The sequence below is a fragment of the Azolla caroliniana genome, unplaced genomic scaffold (genome assembly GCF_043228905.1).
Source record: "Azolla caroliniana isolate FFs.n. ecotype wild unplaced genomic scaffold, voAzoCaro1.0.p SCAF_4, whole genome shotgun sequence".
NCBI lineage: Eukaryota > Viridiplantae > Streptophyta > Polypodiopsida > Salviniales > Salviniaceae > Azolla > Azolla caroliniana.
Window position 1 is genome coordinate 24,080,405 of NW_028230439.1, and position 8,491 is coordinate 24,088,895.

Sequence of the window (8,491 nt, forward strand, 5' to 3'; positions counted from 1 at the left end):
GGTTTAATATGGAGGACGCCGAAAAGACCGGATGGGATACCACTTCGAGTAGTCGGGACGAGAGAGCAACGAAACCGGATAATGTCCGAGTTCCACGAATCCGATTGGGCTGGACATCGAGGAACATGGGCAACTTTTGTGAAAATCAAGCAAAGATATTGGTGGAAGAACATGTATAAAGATGTCGCGGAGTTCACAGAAAGCTGCGAGAAATGTCAAGTCTACTCCGGGGTCCGACACCGAGATGAGCTGCATCCGACATTCTCACCGACAATCAACTTCAAGTGGATGGTCGACATTGTAGCTATGCCGACCGGGATTGGACAAAAGAAATACTTGGTGTTAGCTCGAGAAGATCTCACAAACCAAGTTGAAGGTCGAGCGCTTCGGAGGAAAACGTGTGCCGCGGTGTGCCAATTTCTTTTGGAAGAAGTGTTTTGTAGGTACGGCTGCGTAGGACAAGTGATTGCGGACCGGGGAGAACTCGACTCGGACAAAGCTAGGGGATTCTTCACCAAACATGGAGTTCGGTTAACGTTGACAACGGCCTACAATCCGGAGGCCAACGGGAAGATCGAACGAGGACATAGTCCGATCGTGAAAGCACTTGCGAAGGCATGCGACGGAAGGGTGAAGGATTGGCCACAAATGCTTCCGTATGCACTATGGGCGGATCGGACGACGCATAGCTCCGTGACCGGTTACATGCCGGCAGAACTCATGACCGGACAAGCACCGGTAATGCCAACGGAAACCGCAATCGCGACATGGACAATACTACCGTGGAAGGAAGAGATGAGCCGGGAAGAACTACTAGCGGTCCGAATACGACAACTGGAGGGAAGACCGAAAGATGTAGCGGAAGCGTCACGCCGACAACAAGAAGCACGGTTCCGGAACAAAAGCCGGTTCGACACAAAGCACCGACTACGACCGAGGAGGATTGAAGAAGGAGATTGGGTGATCGTCTATGATAGTAGCTTGGACCATCAACATACAACGATGCGGAAATTCGCGAAAAGGTGGTTCGGGCCGTACGAGGTTCGGAAGGTCTTCGACAACGGGACGTACCGACTGTCCGAGTTGGATGGAACAATACTACGAGTGCCTATAGCCGGGAAGCGGGTGAAGATTTTCAAGAAGCGGACCGACGACAAACCTTATGTGATCCAAGTCGAGGCCGACAACGAGGAGCAATCGGACGAAGACCACAATGATGCGGGAAGCGAAGAAAGTGGATTACAACTCATAGTCGACATAAGGGGAGAATCGGAGGAAGCTTTGGATGAAGACGGATACGAAGAATCAAGAACTTCGGCACATACCGGAGGATGTGCGGGTTTGGAGGGGGCGAGAAATGATGTCGCGAAGATTCGCGCGTGCGTGTGCTACTCGAGCATCATTTTTCTCAATTGTCGGAGCGGGAACAAAGATTGGTGGGGGTCGATAAGGTCCTTATGTTCGTGAAGTCAATCGATCGAATGGAAAGGATGGCGATCGGCCTCAAACACGAAGAAGGATGAAGCTGCGGTTGAGTTCGATGGAGAGGTTGCATGCGGGAAGGAGGAGTGACCAGGAGTCCAATCGAAGGACACGCGCGGTGGACGAAGGAAGAGCGGTCGTATCGACGACATCGTTCGGTAGATCTACTACAACCGATCGAGGAAGAAAGGATATCCCCACACCTAATCTAGAGACTTCGGCACCGTTGAAATAGCTCATTCGTTCGACTACTTTGTCGACGGCTTGTTGGGCTTCATTTCTTCTTTTCTCTTCTCTCAGAAACTCCATCATCCTTCTTGCCATTGCCTCCATGAGATATTCGCCATCCATCTTCGTCCTCCCCTGCTGCTCTTCACGTCGGGTTCACCAAATGATGTCGCGAAGACATCATTTGGTGAACCCGACGTGAAGAGCAGCAGGGGAGGACGAAGATGGATGGCGAATATCTCATGGAGGCAATGGCAAGAAGGATGATGGAGTTTCTGAGAGAAGAGAAAAGAAGAAATGAAGCCCAACAAGCCGTCGACAAAGTAGTCGAACGAATGAGCTATTTCAACGGTGCCGAAGTCCAAAGTTTCCTAAAAGTCTACAATGCGGAGATGGATTCAAGAGGTGTGGACAAAGCTATGAGGCTAGAGTACTTTTGTCGGGTGGTGTCTCAACCGATCTTCAAAGATGTAGAAGAGCTTCTAGAAGCTCATGATTCGTGGGCGACTTTCGAGAAGGCTCTATTGGAGGAATATGGCTATGAGAGACTGAAGGGACGAGATCGACGCAACTTCGACCAATGGGTGACATCAGCGAAGACCCACCAAGGTGCGACACAAGCATTCGTAGACTTCGAGCATCATTTTTCTCAATTGTCGGAGCGGGAACAAAGATTGGTGGGGGTCGATAAGGTCCTTATGTTCGTGAAGTCAATCGATCGAATGGAAAGGATGGCGATCGGCCTCAAACACGAAGAAGGATGAAGCTGCGGTTGAGTTCGATGGAGAGGTTGCATGCGGGAAGGAGGAGTGACCAGGAGTCCAATCGAAGGACACGCGCGGTGGACGAAGGAAGAGCGGTCGTATCGACGACATCGTTCGGTAGATCTACTACAACCGATCGAGGAAGAAAGGATATCCCCACACCTAATCTAGAGACTTCGGCGGTTGTGCACGTGCGCCAACGTGAGACCGGAGAGACGGAATGTGTGGACAAAAAAGAGGACGACCGGAAGGGCGATGAAGAAGACAAGGTAAATGTGCATGAGCGAAGGGATTCCTTCACACCGGTTGCGGAGACTTCGGCAGTCAAGACCGTGTGTCGGCATAAGACCGAAGATAAAGGAGGTGGCGAAGAGGAGACAATATGGCTCACGGCGAGCATACACGGAGGGAAGGATATGGCCGACGAGCAGGCCAAGGATGAAGCTGCGGTTGAGTTCGATGGAGAGGTTGCATGCGGGAAGGAAGGAAGAGTCGAGAACCGGTTGAACCGGAAGACGATCCGGCCGGGATTCCGACCCGAACGAAGGAAGATCCACATGGGAGCCAATCGACCGGGGCCGACCCGGCCGAAACCTGATTCGGCGAAAATCGATCGGACGATTCCGATCCAAAAGGGGGCCAACCCAGCCAAAATCAATCGGTCGAGCCCGACCCGGGGAAATGTGAATGCAGACGAAGGCCAACCAAGCCAAGAAGCGATCGGTGGAGACCGATCCGGACAAGGGCAAACCCGGCCTAATCGGAGATCGACACGAATGATCTACAATACCCAGTTGAAGACGGTGAGTGAGATGAATAAACCAAGGATGTGCAACATTGCACATGCACTTAGCAAATAAACCTAGCCTAGTGGCACTTGAGTTCATACAGAGGGGTGCAAGCAAGGATTGAACCTTGCACCTCTAAGATACAAGACAATTGCCTTACCACTAGGACAACTATCATATAGTGTAGATTCTATGTATTTCCTTTTCATATGCAAATTATAGACGAAACAACCATAGAAAACCATGTGCACAAAACCATGGTTTTAAACCCATGGTTTGTGCATGACATAAGCAAAACCGTGTGCACAAAACCATGGTTTTAGCCCATGGTTTTGTGCATGTCACGAGCATGGAAAGACCTATAAAAGCCTCTAGTTGGGCTTGTGTAGGGGGGGCTCAATATGTGATATCACCAACACCATTATCATCAATATAATATTTGTCTTTATCTTCTTCATTATTTTTCTACTTCTCAAGTGTACAATCTTTCTTCTTCTCGAGTAAACCAATTTCATCTAATCTTACATTGATCGTCATCTAGCTTCGATAATTCCGCGAACGTCCTCCCCAGTCCAAGACCCCGGTGGTCGCTCGAGTAGCACACGCACGCGCGAATCTTCGCGACATCGTTGAAAATCCATTTTTTTCAATTCCTATATATTTATTTATGATAAAAACAAAAACAATTCAAAACAAATACAAAAACAAATTCAAAATATCTGAAAAATTGGAAACAAATAAGACAAAATGGATTTTCAATAGAAATCCGATGTAGTGCATCGGATTTCTGTTGGAAACCCATTTTTTGCAATTTTTATTTATTTATTTATTGGAAAAAATGAAAAAAATTTTAAAAAATACAAAAAAATATTTTAAAATATGAAAATTTGGTAACAAATAGCAAAAAGTGGACTTTCAATAGAAATCCAATGCAATGCATTGGATTTCCTTTGAAAATTCATTTTTTCAATTTCTATATAGTTATTTATGAGAAAATAGACAAACAAAATACCAAAAAAATTCTAAAAACTATGAAAATTTGGAAAAAAAGAAGAAAAAGTGGATTTTCTACGGAAATCTATTTTTTCAATATTTATTTATTTATTATAGAAAAAATTCCAAAAAATTCAAAAAAAAAAGCAAATTTGGAAAAAAAATACGTAAAAGTGGACTTTCAACCAAAATCCGATGCAGTGCATTGGATTTCCGTTGAAAATCCATTTTTTCGATTTTTATTTACTTTTTTATGGGAAAAATAAAAACAAATTCAAAAACAATTCAAAAAATAAGAAAATTTTCAAAAAAATAAGAGAAATTGGATTTACAATTGAATCCGATGCACAGAATTGGATTTCCATTGAAATCTAAATTTTCAATTTTTATTTATTTATTTACGAGTAAAATAAAAAATGTTTATTTATTTATTCATGGGAAAATGTTTTAGTTTTTCAATTTGTATTTATTTATGTATTTTCGGGAAATCCATGCAATGTATCATATTTTAGTCTATGTAGCTAGAATTCAATGCAATGCATTAAAATGCAAGAGTATTTTTTTGATGGAAAGTTTTAAAAGAATTTCAAGACTTACAGGAATCTGATGCATTATATCCAATTCTAGATGTATAGAGTAAAATTTGACATGTTGCGTCAAATCTAGATGGAATGAATCGGATTTCTGTACGACATCAAAGGCTTACTATGAGAATCTAAGAAAAATGGAAAACATCTTTAAGACATTTTTTAGATTCTAATGATTTTGGTAGAAAGCTTCTGTCACATAATCTAATCTTGTAAATGGAAAGTACATAATGAAATATCATAACCAAAAAGTGAGGAGGAAAGATGCATCAAGCACATCTACACTTACATTGGATAATGTTTATATATTAGTGTATGACTTATCTTTGACCAAAACAAGTTATCTGTGACAGACCACAATGAAGATACTAAAAGAGGATCTGGAATGTGGCTTCAGACACAACACAAAGACAAACAAGAAGCATGACTCATAAACTCGATGAGGTTGGATTGCAATTGGATCAACACAATGCATTAGTTGCCATTGATGATGAGGATGAGACCTCATAAACTCGTACTAGTTCATCAAATGGGTATGAAGATGATGACATAAACTTGAAAAATGATTGTCCTGATACGTTAACTATAAATATTGTATTGCACATCAAGATTTGGATTCAGAATTTCTATAAATATTGGGGTTAGTCATTTTGGACATTCATTTGTAAGTTTGGCATGTCCATTATTTAGGCATTTTTTTGAACCCCTAAATTTCCGTACATGTTAAAAATCAATATATTTTTGGGTCATTTTTAAAATTCCTTCACGCATGCGGCACCCCTTTTTGTGAATCACCCTAATTTGTGTCATTTTTTGATGGATAGTTCTCAAAATGCGACATATTACTTGTTTCAAATGTCCCGGTGTTTACTAAAGAAAAGAATAAAGTTCGAATGGCGAGATGAGCACACAAAGGCGATGCGAAGATTAAAGAAACTGCTTCTTGAAGCTCCGGCACTAAGGAAGGCCGACTATGCCGAAGGGAAACCAATTTACGTGACCGTAGATACGAGCCCAACCGGAATCGGGTGGGTCATCAATCAAGAAGGTGAAGATAATGCGCGATATGCCGTCCGGTTTGGAGCAAAGGTTCTCAGCGAACGGCAACAAAGATATGCCCAAGTCAAGCGGGAACTTTGGGGTATTGTGTCGGTAGTGAAGACGGACAAAGATTACCTGATCGGGTCAGAAGTGATAATAGAGACAAATTGTCTCCCAATTCTCGGAATGGTCTCTGGATGTGCGACCCCAGATCTTGCTATGCTAAGGTGGATCGCCTACATCAAGTCTTTAAACCCAGAGATCCGTCACATTGTAGGGAAGAAGAACGCCATGGCTGACATGCTGTCGAGGGCAAGATTTTCAAACGGAAGTAACATGGTTTTGGAAGATGAAGATGTCGCCCTCAACTTCTTCAAGATGGCTCGATTGACGGCGAAAGACCAGGACACGCAAACCCTCCACGCCTTCAACGAGAACGAGTACGAAGGAGAGTGGTTACTCATCGGTAGATTCCTAAGAACATTGACGACAGATGCTTCGTTGACAAAGGAGGAGACCCTATGAATCCGAAAGAAAGCTTACCGATACTTCTTGAAGGGAGGATTCCTTTGGCGACATCCAAAAACAAGGACAGGAATACCACGTCGAGTGGTGGTAAAGAAAGAAGAGCAAGAGACGCTGATGACCGAATTCCACAAGAGTGCTTGGGCAGGTCATAGAGGAACATGGGCGACGTTCGAAAAGTTGAAGGAGAAGTACTGGTGGCCAAGCATGTACAAAGATGTACTCCATTTCGTGTCCACATGCGAAACTTGCCAAATATATTCAAATATACGTCATCGTGATGAGTTACAACCGACATACCCACTCACCATACACTTCAAATGGATGGTGGATCTGGTCTTGATGCCAATGGGAGTGGGACAAATGAAGTACTTAGCGCTGGCAAGGGAAGACTTGACAAATCAAGTGGAAGGACGAGCCTTGACAAATAAGACGACTTCAGCCGTTTGCAAATTTCTACTTGAAGATGTTGTTTGCCGATATGGATGTGTAGGGAAGATAGTGGCCGACTGAGGGGAGTTGGACGCGCACGAAGCGACAGATCTCTTCGAAAGACTAGGCGTGAAGCTCTCCCTCACGACTGCCTACAATCCGGAAGCAAATGGGAAGATCGAGCGAGGGCATGGACCTATCGTTAAAGCCATCATACGGGCATGCAACGGTCGAGTCGGGAATTGGCCACAACTATTACCCTATGCCTTGTGGGCCGATAGAACGACACATAGCTCGGTGACAGGGTATATGCCGACGGAGCTTATGTATGGACAAAAGCCGATTATGCCCATCGAAAGAACGATCACCTCATGGGTAGCGATACCATGGGAGAACGGGATGAGCCGAGAAGAGTTATTAGCGGCGCGGATAAGGCAACTTGAAAGAAGACCTGAAGATTTAGAAAAAGTGCGAAAGATGATGAAGGCAGCCCGAGTAAAGAACAAGGTTCGGTTCGACAACACACATCGACTTCGTCCCAAGAAGATTGAAGAAGGGGATTGGGTTTTGGTTTACGACAGCACCCTTGACAATCAACACAGTACAACAAGGAAGTTCGCAAGAAGATGGTTCGGGCCGTATGTGGTGACAAGTGCCAACGATAATGCCACATACCACCTTGCGGAACTAGACGGATCAAGGTTGGCCGTACCCATTGCGGCAAAAAGAGTAAAGATTTTCAAGAAAAGACAAGACAAGGATCCTGACCTCGATTACCTCGACGATGAACATAATAGGCCGGATGAAAATAAAGACATGGAGGAATCTAATTGATCATCGTAGCCGAAATCTCACTTTCTCTCTTCTTGGCACGTACCGGAGGACGTGCGGTTTGGTGGGGGTGGATGTCGTGAAGATTTTCGGCAATAGTGTGAAAATCCCATAAAACGTACGAAATCGAGTATGAATCACATAATACAATAATTGTGAAGATAACATTTTAAATAAATTTAATATCGAAGTACAAAATGATGGAGGTTTCGAATGCACTTTATTACACGAGAAACGGACAACTAAATGTCAAGATATGAGGGTATAAAGTTTGTGAAAGGAAAAGAGAAAATTGTGAGATATCCCACATAGGCACGACAAATACGGCTCTCATAATATATAAGGTAGAGCAAAAGATATTATCTTTGTGTCTATGTGTGGAGCATAAAGAGTTCAAGGTAACTTGAACTAAGAGTGGAGGTGGGCTAGCTACTCGTAAAGGGTTTTGGCCAACCAAAACCGGACCGGCGATGGATCCGGTGATCCGGCGGCAATCCGGCATCCGACGAGGCACCGGTAACCAACGGCAACCGGCGACGGCATCCGGCGGTGGCACCGGTATCTGGCGCCGGTGAGACGACGGCATCCGACGATGGAGTCGATGATCCGACAACACCAGTATCCCGCGGCAACCGGCGATGGCATCCGGGGTCGGCACCGGTGAGACGACGACATCTAGCGAGGCATCGGTAACCGACGACATCCGGCGGCGGCACCGGTATCCGGCGCCGGTGAGACGACGACATCCGGCGAGGCACCGGTAACCGACGGCATCCGGCGACTAGATAAATAAATATATAAATATATATACATATATACA